The sequence below is a fragment of the Carassius gibelio genome, chromosome B25 (genome assembly GCF_023724105.1).
Source record: "Carassius gibelio isolate Cgi1373 ecotype wild population from Czech Republic chromosome B25, carGib1.2-hapl.c, whole genome shotgun sequence".
NCBI lineage: Eukaryota > Metazoa > Chordata > Actinopteri > Cypriniformes > Cyprinidae > Carassius > Carassius gibelio.
The window spans coordinates 26,765,025-26,775,439 of record NC_068420.1 but is presented as its reverse complement, the minus strand read 5'-3'; the positions used below and the strand labels follow the sequence as shown (position 1 = coordinate 26,775,439).

General features: G+C 45.1%; 1 pseudogene; it reads left to right on the top strand.

The window, feature by feature from the left end:
* The first annotated feature begins 5,699 nt into the window (after window positions 1–5,699).
* On the top strand, window positions 5,700–10,415 carry LOC128013933 (trace amine-associated receptor 13c-like; annotated as a pseudogene).

Below are 10,415 nucleotides of genomic sequence, written 5' to 3'. Positions count from 1 at the left end.
CAACGATCCCGTGTGCATCTTGAGAGGAACGTCCAACTTGCGATAGTTTGCAGGACACAAACTTAACTATAGCAAGTAAATCAATAAACGCGCCAGCTTGAGCAAGGAACAATCGCGTCGGCATCTGCGAACTCAAACATGTGTAAGTACCAATCTTATATACTGAAGTATAAAGACGTGATTGGATAATGATGAAGGTAATTAGTGACGAAGTAACTGGGTCTTCCTGGCAGAACTTAGGCTAAAGCTTTCATTTCATTGCCTCAATAATGTCATTAATGACCTTCATTGCAGCATTAGTAGTACTATGCTGCCTTCAAAACCCTGACTGTATGTCAGACAAAATATGATTGGAAACCAAATACTCTTTTAACTGATCAACAACCAATGTTTCTAACACTTTAGCTAAATCAGTAATTTGGAAATTGGTCTATATTTATCCAAAGACAAGGAATCTCCTCCTTTTAAAAGAGGGAGTGCATATGCCAATTTCCGAATTCTTGGTATCTCATTGTTGACTAGGGTTTGATTCAAAACAATTTCTATTGGTTCTGCAATAAAATAAGCATTTATTCACAAAAAAATAAGGCTCTAAAGTATCAGGGCCAGGAGATTTACTATGGTCCAAAGCAATAAGAGCTGTTTTCACATCAGCAACAGAGAAAGGCAAAGAGTTGACGTTCAAAAAAGGAACCTGCTTAGAAAAAAAGTGCTTATTAAAGCACTCTTAAATTGCAGACTTTTCTGATATGACTGTTTTATCCTTAATAATACATGGAGGTAATTCATTATGACAATTTGAGGTACACACCGTTTTCAGGACTTTCCAGAATTTACAGGGATTGTTTAGGTTTTCCGTTGTGGCTGCTAAATAAAAATCAGATTATGCCTTTTTAATAAGAAATGCACAATGATTATGCAACTGTCTAAAACTGAGCTAGTCTAAATTTGTCCCAGACTGCCTGGCTTTAGCCCAGGCTTGGTTCCTCTGCTAAAGAAGATTAGCCAGCTCCGGGGTAAACCACGCATTTTCACGTCCCTTTACTCTTAACCTCTGAAAGGGAGCATGCTTGTCCACAATACTAATAATACCTTCATAAAAATATTTCCAAGCTAGCTCCACCTTTATCTATAAGTGCAATTCTGTCCCAGTCAAAGCAAGACAAATCATGCAAAAATGCTTGCTCACAGAAGTACCTCAAACTTATTTTAAAAATTATTCTAGGTTAAGTCTTAGGCAATTTTGTATTTTTTTACTGCTGCAAAGACACTGCTGCATCATTTACAGTGATATTGTTGACTTTGCAAATGATTGCACAGACACCAGTGTTGTTTTTGCCAGCCCTTTTAGTTTTAGTCTTAGTCTTAGTCAGAGGTGTAGTGGTAAAAAAAGAGGTGGATAAATTACAAATTCTGGGTGACCACATCGTGGTCACAGTAAGGTGGGCCGCTGCCTACCGCTGTATGTGTATCCTGATGACATCGCTATAGGCTATCATTTGATATTACTACCAAGGGTATCACTGGTTGTTCCCTCATATAGGTCACACAATCACTATTCAATTCATACATTAATCTAAGTTATTGTTAAAGAGACTCAAGAAGGAATAATAAGGTTGAAATCTATAAAGTTTACTAAATGATAAAACAGAGAGAAAATTTTTTTTTAAAAGAGGAATAGAGAGGGAGGCTTATATCCAGGGGTTCCAATGCAATGCACTTGTAAGCAATGATTAGGGATTTTGGATTATTTTCATAGTCGATTAATCTGTTGAATATTTTCTCAATTAATCGGTTAGTTGTTTGGTCTATAATATGTCATAAAAATGTGGATCAGTGTTTCCCCAAAAGCCCAGTAATGGTCCTCAAATGATTCGTTTTGTCCACAACTCAAAGATATTCAGTTGACTGTCACAGAGGAGAGAAAACAGTAGAACATATTCACATTTAACAAGCTGGAATCAAATATTTTTTTTTCACTTTTGTCTTTCATATATTTTATCAATGACACAGACTGCAATGACACAGACAACTTCATTGCAAAAGGACATCCTTTTGATCACGTCATTCACGTGAGATGATTGACAGCTTTACAAACTAATGATATCACACTGATGTCATAGCTGACGCGAATCAATACGAGAGTAATCGTTAGCTCTGTTAGCTGTTTTAGTTCTTCAGATCGCATAAATCAGTGTAAAATTAATAGAAATGTTATTCTATATGACGAAATATTTTACAAACAAACAGTCATAAAATTATCATCTATTCAAATGTGCGCACCATTGGGATATAGCCCTGGCGGATCGTGGATATTGTATGTATACGAACACAAATAAACCGGAGATGAAATGAATGGCTGCTGTATGAGTGATGATTTCTATTCAAAATAAAGATAATAAGTTTTTATTATTATTATTAATTGCCGGATATCCATTTTTGAATCTTGATGCAGTCTGTTGCGTGTTGTTCATTTTGAACGAATCTTTAATATGACTCAGGACTACCGAGTGATTCATTCATTTTGTGTTGACCGCACATGCGCATTACACACCATATGGGTTCTGAACTTTTACTGTCTATGGTTCTGAATCGACAAGTGAGGTCCGGGTCTTTTATTCTTCCTGTCAGTCCCATAGAGATGGGAAGAGAAAAGATTAGTTCATTTTACTGAACGAGACTCAAAGATCCGAGTCAGTAAAATGATCCAAACTTCCCACTACTACTGGCAACACCGCAAGCATTGGTCAACACTGACAAGTTGCAGCGCAATATGAAAGACTTCATCTTTAACAACAAACAACCTACAGTATGAAACTAATAATGAACAATATGAAACCGAAACGATTTAAATTTAGACCTCAATTTAGAGGTGGATAAACGCACTTTGGAGTTGGGTAAACGCAATTTCCGAATTTTGGGAGGTGCGTAAACGGCGTTTACGTGCGTTTAGTCCCCACTACATCCCTGGTCTTAGTCTTTTGGACGAAAATGCTTTTTAGTTTTAGTCACATTTTAGTCACTTATAAACGTGATAGTTTTAGTCAAGTTTTAGTCGTCGAAAACACAAAAAGGTTTTAGTCAAGTTTTAGTCGACGAAAACACAAAAAGGTTTTAGTCAAGTTTTAGTCGACGAAAACGCAAAAAGGTTTTAGTCAAGTTTTAGCCAATTTTATTAAAACAAAAACAAAAAGTAGTCTTTAAAGAGCCACACAGATGGGAAATCAAAAATTACCTGTATTACAATGTATGATGTAGCTGTCCATCAGTGTAAACAATGTGCAAAGTAATTAAACCAAAAAGTACACGATTTATAAAGTTATTGGCTTCTAAAGTAAGGAGTCGACTCTGAATCACTGAAACGAGTCGTTATAGATTTCAAATCTTTTGCCCATCCCTATGTACGTCACTAGAACACTTTGCATAATAATCTCCGCCTACCGTCTTGGGAGAAACGGAACTCTGACCTGCCCCACCCCCCCACACAGACGCTCTGGTTGGTGTGATAGCATCATGTCGAGGAGACAGTGTGTTTTTAATTGTAAAGGCAAGTTTGTTTTATTTTCACTGCCAAAGAATGAAGATCAGAAGAACCAATGGCTAAAATTCATTTTTACCACAATACCAGAGCAGTACAACAAATCCCTTTTGTTGTGTTCACAACATTTCACTGATGACTGCTCTTCTAATCTCAGTTAATACAAGGCGGGGTTTTCAAAGCGTTTGGCCATAAAAGAGGGTTCATTACCAACTTTATTTAGAACAACGAGCATCTCCGAATCACAACACGAAGTATGATTATGAAGTTATGTGTCTGTTTTCTCCCGAGCGTCTTATCAGTATGTGTGCTGTCTGCAGCCTGTCTGAGCTGATCTTCATTTACAAACACGTCATTAAAATGAAGTGTAACTCTGTGAATACTCAACGAAGAGACATGAGAGAGATATCTATAGAAAGCTTGACATGTCTACTTTAAAACTAAACAAGTGCTGCCGAAAACAGATATTCTGTGATAAAGTAATCCATATGAACACAACACGATGTCTGTTTTTCATGTCTCCCTTCGTTTTATCTAATGTGACCACGCCCCCGCGCTGAACGCGCTATTCAGATTCAAACTGAAGCACGCGGCTTGAATACACCCGCACAGAAGAAAAAGCAGCGATAATGTTCAAGTTTTTTATTTTACTGCTTGCTTCGCAGTGAGAGAATAAGACATAATTCACCCCAAACAGATGCTAACGCATTGTTTACCATGAAGGTGTGTGTGGAACAACCAATCAAAACTGACTATGTTAGTTGACCAATCAGAACACAGTATGCTACCGAAAGGTGGGGTAAAAGGAAACTGAATCTTTTGAACAGCTTCGCGCGAACCGTTTGGGGATCTCTGAGAATTGAGGTAATTTTAAAATGATATTTTGACAAAATGACAATGTTTTTAACCTTGGATGGATTTAAACCTAATGTACAGGACTTATAAACAGTGATAGGAAGCTTAGAATTTTCATCTTACTGGCTCTTTAACAAATTAATTTAGGTTAAAAAGTATTGGAAATGGACTTAGGTTTGACAGGTTGTAACGAGTGTTGCAATTCATAAAACAACAGTTAACCTTAAAAGCTTTGCATAATAAACTTGACTTTCTCATTGATGGAGAAGCAGTGCTGCCAAGCTGTACTTCATGGTCGCATTGGGCAGAAACCTTTTATCCACATATTTCAAGTTATATTTTTTCCATGAATTGATGCTCTTCTAAAATTTCAGCACATTGTCTGTTTTCACCAGTAATCACAGTAATAAAGGAATGGTTTAAAGTTTAAACAGCAAAAAACTTTGAGCTACTACAACATTACACGCAGATAAAGTGGTAACAGTGGAATCACTGTTTTACTCCAAAAAAGCCGCGAATAAAAACATTCTTACTTTTGCAATTGTGGCTTTATTTGAGAAATTGCTAAAGTGCAATGAACAACGTGCTCAAAATATAAGCTATTAAGGAGCACATACTTATGCTCTACAACTTGTGCTTCAACTTGTTTGCCAGTGCAACTTCAAGATGCATATTATTTGTAAACACAAACATAATACAACCCTGTCTAATAAAAGTGACACAAACATTCAGGGATGCAAACACATGTATGGTCAAAAAAGAGTGAGTTATCGAAGCCCTCACCCAAATATCACAATTTTATGTTTATAATGTCAAGAGCTACGAAGTGTATGTATTTATATAGCCTACACTACACACAAATAATATACAATTAAATTATCCTCATTTTAATTGTTTTGTGTAGGCTAGGTATAAAAATATAGGCTTTTAATAATCTTTCAGTGCGCAAAACCATGATAATACGAAACGCTTCAAAACAGACCGCACAAAGCGCGTATGCACATTGTGGGTGCAGAATGATGTGCTCAAAGCAACATGGAGTCACAGTGTACTGCGCTGCTCAAGTACACATTAAAAAGTACGTGCAACCCCTCCCCATAAAATTAGGATTTTATTGACGGGAAAGTCATAGTTAGTGCTAAATAATTATTCCCAATTCTAAAGTGTTACCAAATGCATTAGTATGGGCTGTTAAACAGATTACTGTGTGAATAAATGAATACAAACAATAACTAATTAAATGTCATTATGCTGCATCAGAGTGGGCGGTAGATGGGCTGGGGTCAGTCTGATCCAGACACTATAAATGAAAGGACAGTAAGGAAAGTAGAACAAAATCCTAAAAGGAGGAGGCTCACACATGGCCTATGAGACAGAGGATCATGGGACTCAATACTGCTTTCCTGCTATCAACTCATCGTGTATCAGGGGAAAACGCTCCAGACATGAATCCAATATCATGTATATGTTTTCTTCATTGGTGTCAGCGTGGACTGTGTTTCTGAACCTGCTGGTGATCATCTCAATCTCTCACTTCAGGAAGCTTCACACTCCAACCAACCTGATCATTCTCTCTCTGGCTGTGGCAGACATGTTTATTGGACTTGTGATGCCCATAGAGACCTCGAGGCTGATTGAGATGTGCTGGTACTTTGGGGAGACTTTCTGTGGACTGTTTTTGACAATAACATGGCTGCTTATTTCAGTATCTCTAAGTAATTTAGTTTTAGTTGCTGTTGATCGTTATGTTGCTGTTTGTCACCCTTTACTGTACCCACAGAAAATAACCACGACTAAAACATTAATAAGCATCTGTTTGAGTTGGGTTTTTTCCTCAACTTCTAGCACTGCCTTTGCAATTGGTAATGGTTATTTTGACATTTCAAGCAAAACAAATATGTGTTATGGAGAGTGTTCTGTTATGATTAGTTTTGCTTGGAGAGTCACTGATCTGATCTTGTGTTTTATTTTTCCTTGTATTCTGATCATATCTTTATATTTGAGGATTTTCTATGTTGTACATCAGCAAGTGAAAGTTATAAACGCCCTGATGAAGGGTGGCAAATGTGTAAATGAAGGTTCAGTGAGAAGGAAATCAGAGAGCAAAGCTGCTCTGACATTAGGAATCATTGTCACAGTTTATCTGCTTTGTTGGATTCCATACTATATCTGTCACGGTTGGGTTAAGGGAAAAACACAAGGAAAGGGTAAGATCCAATAGCAGGTAAGGTTTATTGCACAAACAGGTTAAATACAAAATAAAACTGTCTTGAGAGACAAACCAAACAAAAAGGGAACCGGATGAAACGGGGAACTCGGAAGAACGAGAAGGTAGAGGAAGTCTGGGGAAACGAGAGCATGAGACACATAGGGTAAGGACTCCATAAAGACGACAGAGAAAGACAGCTCTATATAGGGAGACTAATGACTAAGGATAGTCAACACCTGTGCGATTTAATTGGAGTGCAATTACTGTGACGACATGACCAGACAAGCGGAATTAAAGTGCCTATGGTGAAGTGCCTAAGGAGAAGTGCGCTCACTAGAGGACACCCAGGAAACAGAGACTGATAGCGTGACATTACCCCCTCCCCTACGGAGCAGCTACCAGATGCTCCACCTGAAACCCCGGAAAACCCAACAGAAAAAGAGGTAGGAGGGAGGTGAAGCGGAGGCGGACTAGGGGGAGGGACGGAGGGTCAGAAAACAGAGACAAACAACCAGGTGGAATGGAGAGACAGAGACAAAGACAGGACAACCAGGTAAAATGGAAGAAAAGAGACGGAACAACCAGACGTGATGGAAAGGCAGAGACAGGAAAGTGTAACACAAAACAAGGAGTCCAGGAGGGTGGTGGACCGGCGGAAGGAAAGAGGGGAGGGACGGAGGGCCAGGTCCAACGGAGGAAAATAGAAAAAACAAAAAACAAATGAAAACAAAAACATTGGTAAATGGAGGACATTAGGTGATGCCCACCCGGGCGGAACAGAGGGCCATCACACCCATGTGGTCAAAGCAGAAGCCCCCCCAGGGCGGAGCGGAAGGCCACCACCTCCACGTGGTCGCGGCCGAAGTCCCCCAGGGCGGAGCGGATGACCACCACGTCCTCTTGGTCACCGCCGGAGTCCCCCAGGACGGAGCGGATGACCACCACGTCCTCATGGTCACCGTCGGAGTCCCCCAGGGCGAAGTGGTCTCGGGCACTGCATCGGGAACGGCCTCCGGCACCGCATCGGGAAAGGTTTCGGGCCCCGCCTCGGTCTCCGGAACCGCAACGGACACCGCCTCGGCTTCGGGCCCCGCCTCGGCCTCCGGAAAAGCATCGGACACCGCCTCGGCCTTGGGCACCGCCTCGGCCTCCGGAACAGCATCGGGCACCGCCTCGGGCACCGCCTCGGCATCGGCCTCTGGAACGGCCTCGGGCACCGCCTCGGCCTCGGGAACAGCATCGGCCTCGGGAACAGCATCGGGCTCCGCCTCGGCATCGGGCACCGCATCGGCCTCTGGAACAGCATCGGGCACCGCGTCGGCCTCTGGAACGGCATTGGGCACCGCCTCGGCATCGGGCACCGCCTCGGCATCGGCCTCTGGAACAGCCTCGGGCACCGCCTCGGAAACAGCATCGGCCTCTGGAACAGCATCGGGCTCCGCCTCGGCATCGGGCACCGCATCGGCCTCTGGAACAGCATCGGGCACCGCCTCGGCATCGGGCACCGCATCGGCCTCTGGAACAGCATCGGGCACCGCCTCGGCATCGGGCACCGCATCGGCCTCTGGAACAGCATCGGGCACCGCCTCGGCATCGGGCACCGCCTCGGGAACTGCATCGGCATCAGCCTCGGGCACCGCCTCGGGAACTGCATCGGGAACAGTATCGGCATCGGCCTCTGGAACAGCATCGGGCTCCGCCTCGGCATCGGGCACCGCATCAGCATCGGGCACCGCCTCGGCAACAGCATCGGCCTCGGGAACAGCATCGGGCTCCGCCTCGGCATCGGGCACCGCATCGGCCTCTGGAACAGCATCGGGCACCGCGTCGGCCTCTGGAACAGCATCGGGCACCGCCTCGGCATCGGGCACCGCCTCGGCATCGGGCACCGCCTCGGCATCGGGCACCGCCTCGGCATCGGGAACCGCCTCGGCATCGGGAACAGCCTCGGGCTCCGCCTCGGGAACTGCATCAGGAACAGCATCGGCCTCGGGAACAGCATCGGGCTCCGCCTCGGCATCGGGCACCGCATCGGCATCGGGCACCGCCTCGGCATCGGGCACCGCCTCGGGAACTGCATCGGCATCGGGAACAGCATCGGGCTCCGCCTCGGCATCGGGCACCGCCTCGGCATCGGGCACCGCCTCGGCATCGGGCACCGCCTCGGGAACTGCATCGGCAACAGCCTCGGGCACAGCATCGGCCTCGGGAACAGCATCGGGCTCCGCCTCGGCATCGGGCACCGCATCGGCCTCTGGAACAGCATCGGGCACCGCCTCGGCATCGGGCACCTCCTCGGGAACTGCATCGGGCACCGCCTCGGCATTGGGCACCACCTCGGGCACCGCCTCGGGAACAGCATCGGTATCGGCCTCTGGAACAGCATCGGGCACCGCCTCGGCATTGGGCACCACCTCGGCATTGGGCACCGCCTCGGGCTCCGCCTCGGGAACTGCATCGGGCTCCGCCTCGGGAACTGCATCGGGCTCCGCCTCGGGAACTGCATCGGGCTCCGCCTCGGGAACTGCATCGGGCTCCGCCTCGGGAACTGCATCGGGCTCCGCCTCGGGAACAGCCTCGGCCTCTGGGACTTTCTCCAGGCCTTGAGGGACGGTCGACGCCTGTCTCCTCCTCCTCCGTCCTCCACGATGGCGAGTCGGCGGCACCTTGTCTGGAGACTCAGGCGTTGAGTCGTCCATCTTAAGCTGTGGCTCTGAGCTGGCGACAATCCTGTGCTGTGGTGCTAGGCTGGCGGCCATCTTGTGCTGTGGCGCTGGGCTGGCGGCCATCTTGTGCTGTGGCGCTGGGCTGGCGGCCATCTTGTACTGTGGCGCTGGGCTGGCGGCCATCTTGTGCGGTGGCGCTGGGCAGGTGGCAGTCTTGTCTGGAACTTCTGGTGTGGTTGTTGCATCCCACTGAGCACGATGGTGCAGGTATTTGGTAAACCCCCAAAAGTCCAGGATCTCTAACCCCTTCATCTCCCATTGAGGTAAAGGATCATCCAGGCAATTATTAAACAAATCTTTAAGTGCTGCATCATTGTAACCTAACCCGACTGCCAAAGTCCAAAACAATTGCGCCAGGCCACCCACCTCGCTTCCCTTTTGATGAAGGGTGGTTAAGTTCCGGAATCTCCTCCTCCGTTCCTCCATGGTGGCTGGGGAACAGATTTGAAATCTCACACCGCTGGATCTAGGCATGATGGAGTCCTTCTGTCACGGTTGGGTTAAGGGAAAAACACAAGGAAAGGGTAAGATCCAATAGCAGGTAAGGTTTATTGCACAAACAGGTTAAATACAAAATAAAACTGTCTTGAGAGACAAACCAAACAAAAAGGGAACCGGATGAAACGGGGAACTCGGAAGAACGAGAAGGTAGAGGAAGTCTGGGGAAACGAGAGCATGAGACACATAGGGTAAGGACTCCATAAAGACGACAGAGAAAGACAGCTCTATATAGGGAGACTAATGACTAAGGATAGTCAACACCTGTGCGATTTAATTGGAGTGCAATTACTGTGACGACATGACCAGACAAGCGGAATTAAAGTGCCTATGGTGAAGTGCCTAAGGAGAAGTGCGCTCACTAGAGGACACCCAGGAAACAGAGACTGATAGCGTGACAATATCAGCAGTTCCTTCAACAATCATAAATGTTTTGACATGGGTCATGTATACTAACTCAGGTCTGAATCCTATGGTCTATGCTTTATTTTATCCCTGGTTTAAAAAGACAGTTAAACTCATCTTAACTCTGAAAATATTTCAGCCAGCATCCTCTCTGGTCAATATTTTTACAGAACATCAATTGTAA